The sequence below is a fragment of the Oreochromis niloticus genome, linkage group LG15 (genome assembly GCF_001858045.2).
Source record: "Oreochromis niloticus isolate F11D_XX linkage group LG15, O_niloticus_UMD_NMBU, whole genome shotgun sequence".
In the NCBI taxonomy this organism is placed as follows: domain Eukaryota; kingdom Metazoa; phylum Chordata; class Actinopteri; order Cichliformes; family Cichlidae; genus Oreochromis; species Oreochromis niloticus.
Window position 1 is genome coordinate 26801692 of NC_031980.2, and position 22054 is coordinate 26823745.

Sequence of the window (22054 nt, forward strand, 5' to 3'; positions counted from 1 at the left end):
CTTCGTTTGGTAACATCCGATACACGAGCTGCCTCATGTTGCTTCCAGGTTGGGAAAGAATGAAAAGATAAACCATTTTCTTTTTACAGGAGCAGAAAGATGACAGCAACATCCTAGGTTGCACGAGCTTTGGGCCTTGCCAATTTAACCTTTTAAATGCCACATGTCAAGCAGAGTTTATCAAATTCTAATCTTCTGTCCTTTCAAGAAGTTGAAAATTAAAAATTTTCCATAAATTTTCACTTGATAGAATAATAGGTATTGTTACAGACCTTGTCTGTAACAATACCTATACACTGGCATGACTATTTAAATAATGATTTAATAATTAATTAAATAATTATAATATAATTAAGTGTCTACAGTAGTCATGATTTACTCCTTTCCTTGAAACTGTAAGCAGGGCAGTAACATTGGAGCACAACAATTTTTCTTAAAACCCTTTTTAGTTTAAGTCACAAAACTGGTAAAACTATTCTACAAAAGTCCTATTGTGTGTCACTAAGTCTCAGTTCTTGCGTACTGGAAGAGTATAAAAATAGTCTTTAAAGCCGCAGAGTACGGGAATCCCTTTATGTCTAATGCAAGTGCATTGTTTTCTTTTACAACCCAACCCTGTGTAAATATGTAAGCTATCCACCTACTAATTAAATTAAGGGGAAAAGGTGTGGCCAACCTAATTTCTTCTGGAATGTAGAGACAGATCTAAACATTTAATTACAAACCAAAGCTAAACATCAAATAGAATCTAGCAATATGTAGCCCTTAGCTCCACTAAGGTGGTTTTTCTTGTTCTAGATGATTCAAACAATTTTGGAAAGATTCTTTAAAATTATGAGACAAAACGAATGAATGAAAACGAATGAAAATAAGAAAATTGTAAAAATTGAAAAAACATATCACAAGCTGACAAAGTGATACAGACATTTTTGGATCCAATCCAAATTAGTGTTATAGAAACAGCTAAGGTCAGAGTACAGATTGAGATAAGGCAGAATTTTAGCACAATGAGGTTTAGCATAGTGATCTTTACTGGTTCTTTTAGCACCACTCACAACAGTTAATATGGAGTTAAGTGTGAAATATACCTAAAACGTAATAATTCCCAGCACTTTGTGATTACATAACTATGTCCAACGTGCTATGTGGTAGGGCAAGTTCACTGGCACCTGTCAGACAACTTGTTTGTCTTGACAAGGATAATCATCATTGTTTTCTACACAATCACCAAGTGAATCTGCACTATGGCCAAGAAACCTGACAGACAGGTGTGTAATCCACATAAAGTAATCCACAAACATACTTTTCTCATATCTGAGACTGTAGCCTGTATGTGAACGACTGCTGTAAATCTTATGCTCTCCTTACAAGAGGCTTTTCAGATGCCAGAAGACAACAAGAGGTAATCAAACCCATTTTGAATTGCTTTCTTAATCCATTATATATACCTTCAGACTAATTGTGGAGAAGTATACAAAAAAAAAAAAAAAAAAAAAAATTCTCTACTGTGATGTTCTTGTAAGTTTAATATAAAAAATAAAATAGGTTTAACTATTTTACATTTACCGCTGTTTACAAAACAAACACATTACCAACTGTGAGATTACTGAAAGCAAACAGCCATAAATTAAACATGTTGAATTTCTATTGTTTTGATAAATACTAGAAAACCATGTTCTTCTACTAACTTACAGAACTTTTACTTTCACTTTTAAAACAGTCAGTAGTGAATGCTTACATTCTTTGCCACTGCTCTTAGTCCAAAGGGTTTATGATCCATTATCATCTCTCATTTAATGCATTTTAACACTTATTCCAGACCTCTACTAAGAACATTTAATACCTCCCTCCAGAAGCGATTTATCATGAGCAAGTGTGAGCAGGTCTCTGAAAGCAGAAGCTTTGGCAGTTTGCTGGTCATCAATCTGGGAAAGGTTATAAGGCCATTTCCAGACAATCTGAAGTCCCTAATTCTACAGTGAGAAAGACATTTCACAAGTGGAAAATTTGTGGAAAACCAGCCCTCTCAGCAGTGGGCATACCAGCAAATTCACCCAAAGGTCAGCCAGTGCGTTCAGGGGCGGTCCTAGCCTGTTTGGTGCCCTAGGGGGAACACTCCCTCTATTTAAACAGATAAATATTTTATATAGTGAGAGAGATAGTATGCAAGTGCTTAACAAACAGTCATTATAATTCGTCATACATTGAGAATAGCAGACAAATCAACAATACACCTCCTCCAATTAATGGCTAATTAATATTGTGCTGAACACAGTCCAAAAGATTCAATAAGCCACATCAGTGTCTACTGTGTGTCTACTGTTTATTGTCATAGCCAAGTGGCTAACAAACGTAAACAGAAGTTTTCCCAATCCGTACTAATGAATGTTATATTGTTTCAGGATACATGTCATACATAATACCAGCCATTATCCAAAGACACATCTGCTTATTGACCTTTTCTTGTCCACCTTCCAATGTCTTCTGTTTTTGTGTTTGTTGTAGGGTAGTCAACGTTTATGCGTTAACGCCATCATCACAATTAACACGATTAAAATTTTTAACACAATCAACCCATCTGGGGCCCATTCTTCGTACCTCGCTAAGTAAGTTAGCCGGATTTGAATGTTGACGATTTCGCGTGATCTTGGATCGTTCGGTTCTCCGAAGCTCATCTGGGACTTGCTGTCATAGCAACAGATCCGTAAGCGTAAACCTGCTCGGGAGCAGGTTTACTTTATGTAAACAGGATTAGATCGCGGCCACTCAGGTATGTCCGCTGCAGTTATATGAAAGCAAGAGCGATATTTCGCCACTGTTTTACCATAAATAAATATTATCAATGTAACTAAAGATAATGCAGCATTTGATTCTTTTATTGATTTCATACAGATACATACAGGTCATTTCCGAAAAAAAGGGAAATGTACTATTAATCATTCTATTACATGTAGTAGATCATGTCAGATGTAATTCATATTTTAGAGTATAGTAAATTACTACGTGCAATCAAGATGAGAGACCACGACTATAAAAGCGAAGGTGGATTTGGGAAGTCTGTCGCAGCCATGTCCTGTCCGTTTGTACGCGAGCAAGGAAGGTGCAAGATTGATAAGGAGAGTTTACAGAATTTAGCGTATATTGCGGGATAGACAGGATCCTTTAGCTCAGCGCGACGGTGCTCTCTCTCTATATATACATACACACACACACACATAATACACATACACACACATAATACACATACACACACATAATACACATACACACATATACATATACACATATACATATACATACACACACACATATACATACACACATATACATACACACATATATACACACACACACACATATATATATACACATATACATATACACACACACACACACACACACACATTACACATATATATATATATTATGCAGTAAAATTAGAAATAGACTCCTCTTGTGCTTCTTAGTAGTGATGCGCGAATCATGAACGAATCGTTCAATACTCGAGAATCACTTTACTGACTCATGATTCACAAGCCCAACTGACTCACTGACTCATCCCTGTTGCTGTTAGAAGCAACATATCTAGCTTATAATTAAAATTGTGGAGAAAAACACAACATCCAGTATCTTAACAAAAACATTTCTGCTCTGAACTGGAAGAAAAAACCCTGAGTAGAAGCTCACATCAAGACAATAGCTCCTCGGTTCACAGTAGCATCGCTCTGCTAACATGCTAACAACACATTTGAGCTACTCACCCCCTCCTTTCCTGTACTGAATCGTAGGGTAAGCAAATCACTCAGGACTCGCTCACCCCCTCCCTCCTGTGCTGAATCATAGAGCGAACGAATCACTCACTCACTTCCTCCCTCCGGGATCGCTGCTTCTTCTTCTTCTTCTTCTTCTTCGGCAACCAATGTTAAGGTGCATTACCGCCCCCTGGCTCACAGCTCAGTGGACATTTAGATGAGAAAATATATATTTGACACATTTAAGGAAAATACTAATAAAATAAAAATAAACAAAATAAATGTTCCCTTTAGAAATTTGTTTGCTCTGTTTTGCTCTATAAAATAGTTGTTTTCTTTTAGAATCACTCATCTTAGCAGTAGGATTTACATGAAAAGAAAAAAAAAAAAAAAGAAATTAAGTTTGAGTGAAAATGTAAATTTTTTGCACTCTCTGGTCAACTGACTCAGTGAATCAAATGACTCAAAAAACCCGATTCACTTTGGTGAGTGACTCATTAAAACTCGATTCAGTAAAAAGAATCAAATTTACCATCACTAGTCTCAGCTACCATCACTCTGGCAGCAACGACCCTAGAGCCAGAGTGGGGGCGAGCTTGAACAAACCATTTTGCGAGGGGGGAGGGGTTATCTATACTTTTGTTGTTAAAATGTTCCGTCTCAACCAAGTACTGTATGCTTTTTATATTTTTAGTAGTGTGTCACACAAACAGCAAATATTGTCAAAAAAAAAAAAAAAAGTAAGAAATCTTTGGGGGTGCTTTGATTCATTTTTTTAGCCCAAAAATGGGCTAAAAATCACCCCTGGTGTACAGCAAATGTAGTGTCAAAGAATATCTTCTTTTATAACCACTTTGCTCCATCTTGTAGACTCATTCTGAAAAACATTTTGTTTTCTGAACAATGGCTCTGCAAAATATGCAAAACAAAAAGACACAAAGAGAACACACAAAAGCATCTGTGTCATAAGTTACAGTATGTGCTACATCTCAAACTGGTAAAGTCAGTTTTCAGTTTCTTAAATGGATATATAGCTCAAACAGAGCACTGAATGCACTCTATACAATGTGCCTCATTCACCCAAACACTTTGTATTCTGTGCTTTTCCTGTCTAACATTCACATTGATATGAATGCATAAAAGAGCAATTAGGAGGTCAGTATTTTGTCCAAGGCATACTTTGTCATGCAGACTCAAGCAGCCACAGTTTGATCTGCCAAACTTTCGATTAGTAGAAGATCTACGTCCTGAGCTATAGCCACCATGAATGCTTACCACATAATCTGGCATTCAGATTTAATTAGAAGCTTTCCTGTTCTCCAGTTATCAAAGAGCAGCTACAATATGATATTTAAAAATCAGCAACTAATTGTATATGACAATTGGACAATTAATAAAATCCCTTATTAATTATTATGAAAAAATATTGTTACACAACCCCTTTATAATTCTGCCATTTGTTTCCATTTATTCTTGAGTGCACAGCATGTGTTTTGATGCAGTAATTATGTTCAGATAAAATATGCAGACTTGATGTACATTCAGCATTAAATGAAACTATTCATGTATTCATTCACTGTTAAAAAACAAATCCTAAAAAAAACAATAATATTCCGGCAGCTGGGGCACCAAAATAATACCAGAAAATAACAGAAAATGACTTTCTCATAAAAATACGGTTATTTTCAGTAATGACAATACAGTTTGTTGCCCTAATTTTACAAGTGCTTTTAAACGTTAAATTAGGAACATTTTAATGTGATTAAACAATGAAATTACCTATAAACAAGGTCAATGAATGCAGCAATATGAATAATAATACTTAAATGTAGAGAAACATACAGTTAACAGTTGGTTTAAATAATAATAATAATAATAATGGATTGCATTTATATAGCGCTTTTCGAGACCCTCAAAGCGCTTTACAATTCCACTATTCATTCACTGTCACATTCACAGACTGGTGAAGACAAGCTACAGTTGTAGCCACAGCTGCCCTGGGGCAGACTGACAGAAGTGACGCTGCCATATCGCGGCAGCGATGGTAGGTGAAGTGTCTTGCCCAAGGACACAACGACCGAGACTGTCCGAGCCAGGGGTCGAATATATTTGATGTAAAAAAAAAAAAGTTTATAAGAATCATTTTATATATTTTTCCATAGTATTACATTTGAATTTAACAGTTCAATCTTTCAAATAACGGACAAATATTTATGAAATTATGATACATTTGTGAATGTATTTTAACAATCTAAATATGCATAAGAGAGATATTATACTCCTTATGTCAAACTGAGTGATTTGTGGCCCCCCAATAAAATATTCATGAGCTCAGGAAGTAAAGGAGGTAATAAAGTAATAAAAATATAATATTCATAAAAAATATGATATTCATCCAAAATATGCTAGTTCATAGCTCATTGCTTTTTCTTCCCCCAAAAACAACTAATTGATTATTAGAAAGTTTTTATATCAGATAGCATTCTTTTATTTTTAAGCCATTAAAAAAAGTTTTTACTTTTTTATGCTTAAAAAAAAACGCCATCTGCTGGTGGGTCAGTGCGGGTGTGCGCGCGTGCGCGCCCCCGCGCCTGTGTGTCTATGCGCGCACGTGCCTGTCTCCACACCGTGCTTGTGTTTCTGGGACCGCGCTTGTGTGTGTGAAAATGTGTTAAATCATAGTAAAACTGCTTAGTTAAACTTGTGCTTTTGTAACGTTCAGTATGGCCAGACATACATGCCTTGGGGGAAAACTTATTTCAATTTATATGCATTTGTTTAATCCGAACAAAGAAATTTAACCCTTGTATGGTGTTCGGGTCTGTGAGACCCGTTTTCAGTTTTTTTCAAAAGAAAAATTAAACAATTAATTATTTTTTCAACCTGAAATTCATTGGCTTTGGCTTATTTTCTGTGAAGAACATAAATCCGAACTAATTTTCAATGACCTCGTTGTATCATTAATCGCGAAAACGATCGACTGGTTACTGACAACTAAAAAGGTTGTTATTGGTAGATGTTAAGAACACTTACCGCTGAGGTGATACAATTTTATAGACGAGTTTAGGGGAGAAAACGCTTTGTTTTCCAACGCCATTCTACACGCAACAAGCATACAGCCACAGCAGGAGTCGAACCCGGAAGTATCCCTCCACAGCCGGTTTTCATAGTTGCGGCGACGTGGAAGGAGCCAATCAGGAGAGGGACCTCAAATCAGCTGGCATGAATCATGTGACAGGGTGTAGTTGATATGGGTTACAGGTTCCCCCCTCGATCTCATGTACGTCCCTGTACATGGTGGCTGGTTCCGGATGACAGGTTGCTCAGTGACAGTAAGTAGAAGGTCCTCTTCATCCTCCAGTGCATGAGTGAAGGCGGTGGTTAAGCCATGGACTAGTGCCTGAATACTCTTCGAGATGGGCTGACCAAATTTAGAGTACTGTAACCGGTCCGGTGGTTTCCTGGTCCGAGTTGATGTTCTCACAGGTTCTAGTTCAGAGCTGGAGGTGTCAGAGTTAGATGGTAGATCAGCAGCAGAGGCCATACTGGACTCAGTCGGCAATTCGACATTGGTAAGTTCAGCAGAGGACAGACTGTCCTCTGATTCCACAGGATCAGGAGCTTCCTCCTTGACAGGGGTTTCTGAGTCAGGGGTTTCGCTCTCTGCTGGCTCAAGAGGAGGCAACGGGAGCGTAGCAGGTTCACAGAATGGCATAGCAGATGGTAAAGTTTCAGTGGCTGGGATGGTGGATGAAGGTTCTGGCAGATTGCGGACAGTGGTGAATTGCAAAGGCTCTGAGACAGGACCATACCATTGATGCGGTATTATGTCATCCTCATCTTCTGACTGAGGTTGTGCACAGTCCTCATCAGAAAGGTTGAGTGACCGCTTCCTGGTTGGTTTTACAGTTGTTCGGTTTGTTTCAGTGGAATCTGGCAAGAATCCACATGGTAAGAGCAGATCTCTGCGTAGGGTACGAATCGGTTTGGATTTGTTCGCTGGTCGGAGAGTGTACACTGGAAGATTGTCTGCTCTTTTTACCACCACATAGATGTCTGGTTCCCATTTGTCTGCGATTTTGTGTTTGCCTCGGAGTTTCACATTACGTACCAGCACCCTGTCACCAACGTCCAGTTCAGAGGGGGTGATATGTACCAAAAATATATTGAATAAATGGGGGATAGGGGAAATGGACCAAAATAATCAATACAACACACAACATAAATAAATGCCCACGATCAAATAATTGTGTAATAAATAATAAATCAATTGCTGTGATTTCCTGTGCAAGAGTCCTTTTGTTAAGAGTCCTTGTTGGTCCTTTTCTTTTTTAAAGTTCACTTTTTAAGGAATTCCTCCTTAGGGTCCAGTTTCATACAATGGGGAAAAATATGTCCGTAATCCAAAGACGGCAAAGCGGGGGAAAAAAAACAAAGAATGGTCCTACCGGCTCGCCACTTCAATATGAAGAAGATCAATTTAAAGGGGGGGGAAAAAAAACCTGACCTGTAGGCCAGACTTTTTATCTGATTTAGTGCTCAGCTCAGATAAAATAATTATTGTGGGTGATTTTAACATCCATGTAGATGCTAAAAATGACAGCCTCAACATCGCATTTAATCTGTTATTAGACTCAATTGGCTTCTCTCAAAATGTAAAAGAACCCACCCACCACTTTAATCACACTCTAGATCTTGTTTTAACATATGGCATAGAAACTGGACATTTAACAGTGTTTCCTGAAAACCCTCTGCTGTCTGATCATTTCCTGATAACATTTACATTTACAATAATTGATTACACAGCAGTGGAGAGTAGACTTTATCAAAGTAGATGTCTTTCTGAAAGTGCTGTAACTAAGTTTAAGAATATAATCCACCCACTGTTATCATCTTCAATGCCCTGTACCAACATAGAGCAGAGCAGCTATCTGAACGCTACTCCAACAGAGGTCGATTATCTTGTTAATAATTTTACCTCCTCTCTACGTACGACTCTGGATACTGTAGCTCCTGTGAAAACTAAAGCCTCAAATCCGAAGTACCTGACTCCGTGGTATAATTCTCAAACACGTAGCCTAAAGCAGATAACTCGTAAGCTGGAGAGGAAATGGCGTGTCACAAATTTAGAGGATCATCATTTAGCCTGGAGAAATAGTTTGCTGCTTTATAAGAAAGCCCTCCGCAAAGCCAGAACATCTTACTATTCGTCACTGATTGAAGAAAATAAGAACAACCCCAGGTTTCTCTTCAGCACTGTAGCCAGGCTGACAAAAAGTCAGAGCTCTACTGAGCCAACAATCCCTTTAACGTTAACTAGTAATGACTTCATGAACTTCTTCACGAATAAAATTTTTATCATTAGAGAAAAAATTACCAATAATCATCCCACAGATGTAATATTATCTACAGCTACTTTTAGTACCATCGGTGTTAAGTTAGACTCTTTTTCTCCAATTGATCTTTCTGAGTTAACTTCAATAATTAATTCCTCCAAACCATCAACGTGTCTTTTAGACCCCATTCCTACAAAACTGCTCAAAGAAGTCCTGCCATTAATTAATTCTTCGATCTTAAATATGATCAACCTCTCTCTAATAATCGGCTATGTACCACAGGCCTTCAAGGTGGCTGTAGTTAAACCTTTACTTAAAAAGCCATCTCTAGACCCAGCTGTCTTAGCTAATTATAGGCCAATCTCCAACCTTCCTTTCATATCAAAAATCCTTGAAAGAGTAGTTGTCAAACAGCTAACAGATCATCTGCAGAGGAATGGCTTATTTGAAGAGTTTCAGTCAGGTTTCAGAGCTCATCACAGCACAGAAACAGCTTTAGTGAAGGTTACAAATGATCTTCTTATGGCCTCTGACAGTGGACTCATCTCTGTGCTTGTCCTGCTAGACCTCAGTGCTGCGTTTGATACTGTTGACCATAATATCCTATTAGAGCGATTAGAACATGCTGTAGGTATTACAGGTACTGCACTGCAGTGGTTTGTATCATATCTATCTAATAGACTCCAATTTGTTCAAGTAAATGGAGAGTCCTCTTCACACACTAAGGTTAAATATGGTGTTCCACAGGGTTCAGTGCTAGGACCAATTCTATTTACATTATACATGCTTCCCTTAGGCAGCATCATTAGAAGACATAGCATAAATTTTCACTGCTATGCAGATGACACGCAGCTCTATCTATCCATGAAGCCAGGTAACACACACCAATTAGTGAAACTGCAGGAATGTCTTAAAGACATAAAGACCTGGATGGCCGCTAACTTTCTGCTTCTTAATTCAGATAAAACTGAGGTTATTGTACTCGGCCCTGAAAATCTTAGAACTATGGTATCTAAGCAGATTCTTACTCTGGATGGCATTACCTCGGCCTCCAGTAACACTGTGAGGAACCTTGGAGTCATTTTTGACCAGGACATGTCCTTCAATGCACATATTAAACAAATATGTAAGACTGCTTTCTTCCATTTGCGCAACATCTCTAAAATTAGAAATATCCTGTCTCAGAGTGATGCTGAAAAACTAGTTCATGCATTTATTACTTCCAGGCTGGACTACTGTAATTCTTTATTATCAGGATGTCCTAAAAACTCACTGAAAAGCCTTCAGCTGATCCAAAATGCTGCAGCAAGGGTACTGACAGGGACTAGAAAGAGAGAGCATATTTCTCCTGTTTTGGCTTCCCTTCATTGGCTTCCTGTTAAATCCAGAATTGAATTCAAAATCCTGCTCCTCACATACAAAGTCTTAAATAATCAGGCCCCATCTTATCTTAATGACCTTGTAGTACCATATCACCCCATTAGAGCACTTCGCTCTCGCTCTGCAGGCTTACTTGTTGTTCCTAGAGTATTTAAAAGTAGAATGGGAGGCAGAGCCTTCAGTTTTCAGGCCCCTCTTCTGTGGAACCAGCTTCCAGTTCGGATTCGGGAGACAGACACTATCTCTACTTTCAAGATTAGGCTTAAAACTTTCCTTTTTGCTAAAGCATATAGTTAGGGCTGGACCAGGTGACCCTGAATCCTCCCTTAGTTATGCTGCAATAGAGTAGGCTGCCGGGGATTCCCATGATGCATTGAGTTTTTCCCTTCCACTCACCTTTCTCACTCACTATGTGTTAATAGACCTCTCTGCATCGAATCATATCTGTTATTAATCTCTGTCTCTCTTCCACAGCATGTCTTTATCCTGTTTTCCTTCTTCACCCCAACCGGTCGCAGCAGATGGCCGCCCCTCCCTGAGCCTGGTTCTGCCGGAGGTTTCTTCCTGTTAAAAGGGAGTTTTCCTTCCCACTGTCGCCAAAGTGCTTGCTCATAGGGGGTCATATGATTGTTGGGCTTTTCTCTGTATTTATTATTGTGCTATCTACTGTACAATATAAAGCGCCTTGAGGCGACTTTTGTTGTGATTTGGCGCTATATAAATAAAATTGAATTGAATTGAATTGAATTGAAAAATATCCATTAGTAAATCAAAATCAATTCAGTTTACCGGTAAACAAATACATTTTTCTGCAAGTCTATGTCACAATGCAAATCATCATCAATCACAAATGTACAACAGTTAAATTAGTAATCATCTTGGCTACGTAGCTTAATCTATATATTCCAGTAGCGTTCGCTACAAACAAATACAAAAATAACAATAAAGGAAAACAACTGTCTAACAGACAGCATAGCCGAATTCAAGGCAACACATAACAATAATCATTTAATTGCACTTTGTTTCAAAGTAAGCCCATTAAGGTGCTTAGGTAAATAAAAGTGTTCAAAAACAGCGGTTTTTGAACCGGAGTTCTGCTCGCGGTGGGAACGCCGCCGAACAAAGTCATTTTTTAATCGCGAAAACGATCGACTGGTTACTGACAACTAAAAAGATTGTTATTGGTAGATGTTAAGAACACTTACCGCTGAGGTGATACAATTTTATAGACGAGTTTAGAGGAGAAAACGCTTTGTTTTCCAACGCCGTTCTACACGGAACAAGCATACAGCCACAGCAGGAGTCGAACCCGGAAGTATCCCTCCCCAGCACAGCCGGTTTTCATAGTTGCCGCGATGTGGAAGGAGCCAATCAGGAGAGGGACCTCAAATCAGCTGGCATGAATCATGTGACAGGGTGTAGTTGATATGGGTTACATCATACTGTACCTCCCCCCACGCATTTACATTACATACAAGGTGTTCGGGTCCACTGGACCCAGGTCTAATAAGATAAGATAAGATAAGATAAGATAACCTTTATTAGTCCTACACGTGGGAAATTTGTTTTGTCACAGCAGGAAGTGGACAGTGCAAAAGTTATGAAGCAAAAATTAGAATAAAATAAAATAAGAATAAATACAGTACACAACTGTACAGAATAGAATAAAATAAAATACTATATACAGTAGAGTAAAATAGAATAAAATATACAATAAGATAAAAATAGAATACAAATGCTATATACAACTGAGTAAAAATACAACGATGCCAGAAAAGATTATTGCACATTAGTGTTATTGCACATGTGTGGATGTGTGTGTTTGATCAGCTGCAAAAGTCTTTATTGTGGAGTCTTACAGCAGTGGGGAGGAAAGACCTGCAAAATCTCTCCGTCCCACACCGTGGGTGCCGCAGTCTCCCACTGAAGGAGCTGCTCAGTGCTGTCACAGTCTCATGCATGGGGTGGGAGATGTTGTCCAACAGGGATGACAGCTTAGCCGCCATTCTCCTGTCACTCACCACCTCCACTGGGTCCAGAGGGCATCCTAGAACAGAGCTGGCCCTTCGGATCAGCCTGTTCAGTCTCTTCCTGTCCCCAGCAGAGATGTTGCCGCCCCAGCAGACCACACCATAAAAGATGGCTGAGGCCACCACAGAGTCATAGAAGGTCTTCAGGAGTGGGCCCTCTACTCCAAACGACCTGAGTCTCCGCAGCAGGTACAGTCTGCTCTGCCCTTTCCTGTAGAGGGCGTCTGAATTATGAGTCCAGTCCAGTTTGCTGTTCAGATGAACACCAAGGTACCTGTAGCTGTCCACAGCCTCAATGTCCATACCTTGGATGTTCAGTGGTTGCAGTGGAGGATGTTTGTGCCTGCGGAAGTCTGCCACCAGCTCCTTGGTTTTACTGGCATTGATCTGGAGGTAGTTCAGCTGGCACCAGTCCACAAAGTCCTGAGTCAGTCCTCTGTACTCCTTGTCGTCCCCATCAGTGATGAGGCCGACTATTGCAGAGTCATCAGAGAACTTCTGCAGGAAGCACTGGGTGGAGTTGTGGGAGAAGTCTGCAGTGTAGATGGTGAAGAGGAACAGAGCCAGAACCGTTCCCTGTGGGGCCCCCGTACTGCAGACGACCCTGTCCGACACACAGCCCTGAGTCCTCACATACTGTGGTCGGTCGGTGAGGTAGTCCAAAATCCAGGTAGTGAGGTGATGGTCCACTCCAGAGTTCTCCAGCTTGTCCTTCAGAACCGAGGGAAGAATGGTGTTGAAGGCACTGGAGAAATCAAAGAACATGATTCTCACAGTGCTCCCAGCGGTCTCCAGGTGAGCGAGGGAACGATGTAGGAGGTGAATGATGGCATCATCATAATAAAAATGTTGAAAGTGTAGATCCTGTGTTCCCATACTCTGTCTTCCTTCTTTCTGGTGCTGCTGATAGTGTTTTCTTCCCTGCCTGCTCCCGCACAAAGTTGCAACATTGTTGAAAATTCAACTATCAACACCTTCTTACACCTCTTACATTCCCGCAGATTTTACCCTCTTTCTTGAGGGATCCAAATTTTATTTTCTCACACCCTGTCCCACCTGCAAATTAGGGGCATAATACTATAAATAAGACATTGCCAGTGTGGTTCTTTATCACAACTGATCAAGATGGCAAAAGATTATCTGCTGCGAGGGCCTTCCAATTGATTTTGGAAGAGAGAGGAGCTTTGGATGATGATGTTGACAAAGAGGTTTCAGAATATTTCACATTTCTGAAAATTCAGATTCTGACAGTGACTTTGAAGAAGAGGATGAGGTTGAGCACCATTTAGTAACAAAACGAAGATGAGTACCCCATCAGCAGCCAGCTCCAGGACCAGAACAAGCCGACCAGACAGCAGGTGAAGAAATATGGATGCCAATAAATGGTGAAATTGAATGGTCTTCTTACCCAAGAAATGAGCCACCCTGCAGAGCTGTTACTGTGATAAGCCAGGGCCACCATGGCTGACAGTTACTCATGTGCAGGACATCAAGTCTTCATTTGAGCTTTTCATCCCAGATTCCATCCAGAAAATTATTCTGGATTGCAGTAATCTAGAAGGAAGGTGTGTTTTGGGAGAGAGGTGGAAGGAGATGGACCAAATTGATCTAAGAACCCCAAAGGCCTACTTTGCAGGAGTTTTCAGGTCCAAAGGGGAATCCACAGAATCCCTGTGGAATGCAGAAACCGGCAAGAACCTTTCCGTGCATCAATGTCTCTGGAAAACTTCCACAAAATTTCCAGGATTATCCGTTTTGATAACCGAGACGACAGACCAGCTTGACGGCAGAGAGACAAGCTAGCTGCCATCAGGACAGTGTGGGATAAGTGGCTGCACCACCTCCCCTTGTTTTACAACCCTGGGCCTAATGTCACCATTGATGAGCAGCTGATCCCATTTAGTTGTGAAACATATTGCTTCACGTGTAAATGTGTTGTGTCTTTCCACTAACTCCACTTGATTATAACTGATTTATTTTTTTATAATATTTTATAGAAAAAATAAAAAAAACGAGAAGCACATTAATTCATAAATGTGATCTAACAAAGGTAAAGGGAAAAAATTAACCATGTTTGCTGTTCATATGGCTTGTAATTGTGATGAAGTAAACATCTGTTGAATAATTTAACATAAAATTGTTTGATAGTGTTAATTTGGAAAGCCAAAACTCTAGCGGGTCCACCAGACCCATGAACACACCCCGAGCATAAACGCACCGCGGCTCCCAGCAAAAAGAACTTCCTGAAAAAAACTCTTTTCTCCAAAACCCTAGAATAACTTGTTAGGGACCCCTCTATTCCCAAAACCTTATATTCGATAACAGGGGAAAACACCTGAAAAAATCCTTAGTGTTTTTTCTCAAATTCAGCGATCCTTAGGCACATGACCGGCCAATCCTCCTGAAAAAAACCCCTCCGTATTTCTATCCAAAAAACACGCTCAACAAAAAACCCTAGAATAACTTGTAGGGTTTTACCATGGGTAAAACTGTTGTGAGGAGTGGTAAAAGAAAACCGCCTTTTTGAGTCATTAACTTTTTCTTCTTCCTGACTCCATCCCGTCTGCATGCCATCTGTCTGATCTTCTCTTTGTATCGTTTCAACTTGTTATGCTGGCATTGTGTGATTGGAATATTTCCTTTTAAGAGATTCATACAAATCTCGCAAATAGCCTGAATTAAATCAGGTGAGCATGCTTCTAAAATAACCTTACGAATTTTAGGGGAGCTTGTGGTTAGTGTTTTTAGCAAAGCAAAGTTTCTTCTCAGTCTTACAGACATTGTTTCTCTTATTTCTTCCTGGGTAAGAAAACACACAGCTGTTCTGAGGGTAGTATCCCGGTTCTCAGTCTTAGTTGCTCTGGACAGGTAGGGGTTAAATCTATCAATAAATATCCGTGTGGCTGTCTCGTTGCTTCTTCAAAACTATCCAAGAAGTATTGCAAACGTCCTCGACATATTTGTCTAGCTAGTGTATTAACTTGTAATTTATCACGGGGGTTTTTAAATAACACCATATAAGTACTGTTGAGACTGATCGTTCTGCTGTGTTTACCTTGTAAAAACACGTTTTGTGTCAGCATCATCACACTCATATTTTTATGGTGTCTGTATTGAGTGAAAATCTGGACCACTTCTGGATGATTAGCTGCTTGAAAAATAGCATCATCCAGTACAATGAGATGACTTTGGTGTGAGGGAAACGAGCTCTCATCTTCAAAAGATTCAGGGAGACCTTCAATGAATTTAATGCTTTTATTTTTCTCTTGAAGCTCAGAATACAGAGGCTGAAAGGATGTATAAACCCACACCCCCCGCAGCGCTCTCTCCTCGTTACTATGGTTACAAGCTCCCTCTTGGTTGTTCATTTCAGCACAAATGCGACAGAGGGTAAAGAGAAGCTTTCCTGACTTTGTTTTATAAGGTAAAACGGGGAAATAGAGTGCTCTGGGTGGGTATACAACCGCTTTGATAAACCCAAAGTAGTTTTTAGGGTCCTGAAAATTTCGAAAGATTATTTGAGGATGACCTAAGGGGTAACTACAGGTGCTATTTACAAATGGATACAGCGAGGTAACATCCACATAACCGATTTTCTCACCAGGCCCAGCACTACAACGCATCTGTGCTGGGCTTGTACGGCCTCCAAAGAGGGCATGGCGAGGGTTCAAAGGCTCTGGTGGATCGTAACGTTTGAGAAAGTTGATTACACCCTCATCACTACGTTTTAACTCGGTCCACTCATGCTCCCAGATTGTAACAAGACACACATTATGCTCAGCTCTCAATCTAGCGAGTCTGTCTTGAGTCGCGTTGTTTATGTCTGCATAAGAGGCACCTAACAAGGGATTAACATCGGACTGATTTGAAAAACACTTAACACAACCATGGAAGTAGCAGCCCAAAAATTCCCACACATATGTTTTATCTTTAATTTCGGCATATCCATCTATATAATAACTACCGAGCTGTTTTTCTCCTTGATTGAGGGCATGTCTGATAAAAACACCTTGTGTGTACGAGAGATATTCGAGCCATTGAATTGAGGATGAGGAAAATGATTTGACCTGATTACAGTAATTTAGAGGGCACGGTAATGCTAAAGAATTCGCTGGCATGAAGTTTCTTAAATAAGTTTTCAGGCACGCGTTTGCAAGCGTGTTGCGGCTGAAAGGATCTACACCTGTCTCTTCAATAAACCCGTTTCTAAACCATGTGCAACCCCGACCTAGAATTTCAACATCGTTTTCACAGTATAACAGGGCCTCTTTCATGAAATTGAAGGTAGCGGAGCTGACTGAATGATACCATTTGTAAAAATCATGCCGGCCTTGTGTTGTCATCCGCTCGAGACTATATGCGGAAAGGGGAGGGTAGGGGCCAACATATTTTAGAGTTTCTCTCGAGCTGAAAGAATGAGGAAAAAAACCTTTAATGCTGTCTGAAAACCCCATTGCTTTGGGTATAGCTGACAGTGGCATAGGGAGAAAGCAGCTGGAGTCCATGTATCGTTGATTAAAGTCTGGGTCTGTAAAGCTGATCACTTTCGAGCCTTGCGTGATTAAGTTTGGTTTTAAACCTTCTTTAGCCATAGCACGTAAAATAAGGTATGCATCATAGCCCTTTGCATTATGCGCTATAAAGTTGCAACCCCTAAACAGAGGACGTCTAAAATGTGCGAGAAACTTTTCAGCACAATCCTCACCGTGACAGCTCCAAGATTTACCATCTGATGTTTTTGTACACACCAGAAAAGGAGTGTGCTCACCGTGATCGTTTACGAACGTTTCAAAATCATAAAAAATCAAAAACTTGTTGTTATGTTTTGTTTCGCGTTCTAAAACCTGCATGTAGCACTCGTGCATTTGCTGATCAGTCGAGATTTTCTTGCAACAGATTGGGCATTTACTCTTTTGGCATTTGTGAGGTTTTTCGTTTGCTGCTAAATAATAAAGCCGCCAACACTTGGCACATTTTTTATAGAGTTCGCAGTTGCTGTTGGATCTTTCACGCCTCTCAACGACTTCTCTATGGCTCTCGAAACAATACGGAGATCTGCAGGTGCGATTACAATCGGTATATACAATAGGCGAGAGGAAATGCTCGTTGCAGTCAGGCTGCATACAGACTGAGCAGCGAGCAGGACAGAAGTGGGATAACACATGGTTAAACCCTGTGTAACAATGATTACAGACATAGGGTGTGCCTATAAATCCTTTTAGATTTTTGATAGCGTAGTAATGATTCTCAAATAAAAATAAACACAGGGTTTTTTCGCTACTTGATGTACTAGTTTGAAATTTACAAAGGTTGCGATCATGCTCGTTACGGCAAAATACTATAATTTTATATCCGAGTAACCTTTCAAATGTAATTATTTGATTAAATCCCACAGGCGTTTGATCATTTAGACCAGCTTTTTGTTGAATTTCTCTAGCGAAAGCCTCTGCTTGTTGATCGTTAAAATCGGGGTGCAGAAGGTGGGCAAGACTTATAGCAAAACATAACTTATTCGCTGGGTTATGGACCACGTATAAAAAACGTCTTTTCTTTTTCACAATTTCGCTGTTGAGTATGTGTCTAAGCATTCTCTTTCCACTACCGGTTGGGGGTCTAACGATCTGAGCTACTAGCTCAAGCGAGCCGTCGCACATTAATGACCAGTTTGACTGTACGGCTCTCAAGAATAAATTTTCAAATTCACTCAAATCACGATTGTCCCATATAAAGGCTGAAACATTATTCTGCAACTGAGGCCCTATCAACTCTATCTGTACAACAGCGCCTGGACCTGCATGCGAGAAGACCCTGTCTGATATTTCATGGGCACTGCCCATTACGCCTTGATAATAATGTGCATAATCAGGTATATCGTTTGGAGAAGGGAAATTCAAAATTTCTCTAATTTCAACGTTATTAAATTTATTTCTAACAATTAAAGAGGGTTGTGGTGAATTACCGCAACTCTGGTCTGGATTACCCCCTTGTTGAAAGGAGTGATCGTGATCATTGTTTACTGGGTTAACTGGGTCGTTAGCAGAGACAATGTCTGAGGAAGAGCTGAGTGATTGTTGATTAGACTCATTGAAACAGCTTAACAACTATAGGGGTGGGCTGTGGTTGAGCAGGTGGTTAGCAGAAACAATGTCTGGGGAAGAGCTGAGTGATTGTTGGCTATTAAATCATTGAAACGATTTTCATTTAACCTGTTTATTTGACTCAATAACTCTGGCGGTATTTGAACCTCATCCTGTATTTGCGCTAAGGATTCTAAAGCACAATTAAGAGCTGCGAAAGGGTCAGAAATGTTTTGTGTCAGACTCCTTTGAGAATGAGCCGGTTCTGACTCTGTTTGGGCCTCAACATGCTCCACTCCTAAATTCTGAGTGTTGTTTTGCGGGGCACTTTCACTAGGGGCTAGTTGTGCAAGAGCTAAATCAAGCATTTCTAAAGGATCATTATTATTATTGATCACATCAGGTTGTTCATGATTTTGCGGAGGTGTACTCTGTGAATGATGAGTATTTTCATTTAACCTAGCTAACGCTATTTCTAAAGCAAGAAATGGGTCTGTAATATCTTGTTCCTGGTTATCCATTTTTATTGTATAACAAGAATATATTAAAAAACACACACACACAGTTTGTTTGAAAAAGCAAAATGAAAAAAAAAACCTTTTTATATGATGAGCTGAACTAATTCAGCGACCAGATATACTGCTCGAAGAGCAATAGAGGCGAGCTGGTTTCGTATGCGTTTCTGCCTTGTGCTCCTTGTCCTACCGGTCCTCCTGTTCCTCCTGTTCCTCCTGTTCCTCCTTCTGAGATGCCCTAAGAATTTGAGGGTAAGATACAAAACAGTTAGTGACGTTAAATAGAAAGGGGATAGTTTTTTTGTTTTTTTTTTATAAAATGAGAAAAAAAAGCGAGAGAGATTGACTCTCAGATCTCAGATTGGATCTCAGAGGCAGGCGCGGTGCATCTCGTGTGCCTGATGGAGGAGAAGCGCTGCTCCAATGGGCAGGAGCACGGGGACCGAGCACGGAGAACAAATCTTGCCTCTCCCGGGCGGAGAGACGAAGGTTTTTCCCCGAGGGTCGCGGGAGAGAAGAAGCTCTGGTGGGGATGGATGAAGCGGGGCGACCCAGCATAGAAAGCAACTCCTGTCTGTCGTGGGTCGAGAGACGAATGTTCTTTCCTGTAGCTCGCTCGATCACTGGTGGTGGTGAAGAACTAGGCGAACTCCGAAAAACATAGTTGTCCAAATCCGATATGTCTAAAAAGTTTGATAAAATGAAAAAGAGGGTAAATGTTTTGTTTTTTCTTGTACAATTAGCTGTTAAGAGGGAGAACAAGAATGAAACAAACCTACCAATTCAATCGAGAGAATCAAAAAGAGAAGAGTTGAGCACGCTTATTTCAGAGTCTAAAAAGAAATAACAACGAGTATTTAAAAAACAGTAAAAACAGTAAAATATAAGCATTATATGAACAAGAGTAAGAAAAATGAGGTACCGGATGATGCCATGATCACTGCTATAGTTTAGTGTACTAAAGCACTTTTTAGCTCTGAGTGTTAGAGGTGAGCTTATATATATATTTTTAAAGTGTATTCCTGGTGTTAGAAAACCTATTTTTGCATGGTTATGAAGATGAAAAGCTTTTTGAGAGAAAATGGTTAAAAAAGGAAAGTGCGAAAATGTAGTTAGAAAGCAAGAGTAACACTTACCGATTGATATGCACATAAGGAAAGAGGCGCCAGCTGTTGTTGAAGCGGTCTAGAGAAAGGGGTCTTATTGCGAACTCATAAGCAGTCTGAGTGGTGCCAGTTGTCCATGCTTCCGAAGTCAGATGGCTTGTGAGAGACCGAAGCCAGTCTTAACCTCGGTGGGGGATCATAAAAATCCGAGCTGGGTGCGATTGGCTAACCGGGGTGCGAGGGGAGCCGCCCCTTTGTTATGTGATTGGCAGCGGGGTGAAGTTAGGCGGAGTTGGTCTCCGGCGCAAATTTTCAAACTAGGTAAGCAGCATTCGGGAGCTGAGCCGGGGGAGCGAACAAGAAGGAAAAATTGTGCGCTGGCAGCGGGTCGAGTGATAGCGAAAGGAGAACTTAGACTCTGCGCTGAATTTGAGACGGAGCTAGTAGAGGGCTGTTTTGAAGAAAAAAGACTAAGGATTTTTTCAGGATTTCCCCTGTTTTCGAATATAAGGCTTTGGGTATAGAGGGTTCCCTACAAGTTATTCTAGGGTTTTTTGTTGCGCGTGTTTTTTGGATAGAAATACGGAGGGGTTTTTTTCAGGAGGATTGGCCGGTTATGTGCCTAAGGATCACTGAATTTGAGAAAAAACACTAAGGATTTTTTCAGGTGTTTTCCCCTGTTATCGAATATAAGGTTTTGGGAATAGAGGGGTCCCTAACAAGTTATTCTAGGGTTTTGGAGAAAAGAGTTTTTTTCAGGAAGTTTTTTTTGCTGGGAGCCGCGGTGCGTTTATGCTCGGGGTGTGTTCATGCGTCTGGTGGACCCACTAGAGTTTTGGCTTTCCAAATTAACACTATCAAACAATTTTATGTTAAATTACTCAACAGATGTTTACTTCATCCCAATTACAAGCCATATGAACAGCAAACATGGTTAATTTTTTCCCTTTACCTTTGTTAGATCACATTTATGAATTAATGTGCTTCTCGTTTTTTTTTTTTTTTTTAAATGTTATAAAAAAATAAATCAGTTATAATCAAGTGGAGTTAGTGGAAAGACGCAACACATTTACACGTGAAGCAATATGTTTCACAACTAAATGGGATCAGCTGCTCATCAATGGTGACATTAGGCCCAGGGTTGTAAAACAAGGGGAGGTGGTGCAGCCACTTATCCCACACTGTCCTGATGGCAGCTAGCTTGTCTCTCTTCTGTCAAGCTGGTCTGTCGTCTCGGTTATCAAAACGGATAATCCTGGAAATTTTGTGGAAGTTTTCCAGAGACATTGATGCACGGAAAGGTTCTTGCCGGTTTCTGCATTCCACAGGGATTCTGTGGATTCCCCTTTGGACCTGAAAACTCCTGCAAAGTAGGCCTTTGGGGTTCTTAGATCAATTTGGTCCATCTCCTTCCACCTCTCTCCCAAAACACACCTTCCTTCTAGATTACTGCAATCCAGAATAATTTTCTGGATGGAATCTGGGATGAAAAGCTCAAATGAAGACTTGATGTCCTGCACATGAGTAACTGTCAGCCATGGTGGCCCTGGCTTATCACAGTAACAGCTCTGCAGGGTGGCTCATTTCTTGGGTAAGAAGACCATTCAATTTCACCATTTATTGGCATCCATATTTCTTCACCTGCTGTCTGGTCGGCTTGTTCTGGTCCTGGAGCTGGCTGCTGATGGGGTACTCATCTTCGTTTTGTTACTAAATGGTGCTCAACCTCATCCTCTTCTTCAAAGTCACTGTCAGAATCTGAATTTTCAGAAATGTGAAATATTCTGAAACCTCTTTGTCAACATCATCATCCAAAGCTCCTCTCTCTTCCAAAATCAATTGGAAGGCCCTCGCAGCA

General features: G+C 40.2%; 1 protein-coding gene and 1 long non-coding RNA gene across 3 annotated transcripts in view; one reads left to right on the top strand and one right to left on the bottom strand.

The window, feature by feature from the left end:
* Positions 1–978: 978 nt before the first annotated feature.
* LOC102080588 (adhesion G protein-coupled receptor F5) overlaps positions 979–22054 on the top strand; it is a 55262-nt gene continuing 34186 nt past the window's right edge. For both annotated transcript variants that reach the window (XM_019346249.2, XM_019346250.2), the window contains exon 1: positions 979–1402. The gene's annotated coding sequence lies outside the window, so the exon portion shown is untranslated. The remainder of the gene's footprint in view (positions 1403–22054) is intronic.
* Positions 6599–11968, bottom strand: LOC112842496 (uncharacterized). Its single transcript, XR_003214282.1, has 2 exons — positions 11905–11968; positions 6599–6700 (listed from the first exon to the last, which is right to left on the bottom strand). It is a non-coding gene; the product is annotated as an uncharacterized LOC112842496 (long non-coding RNA).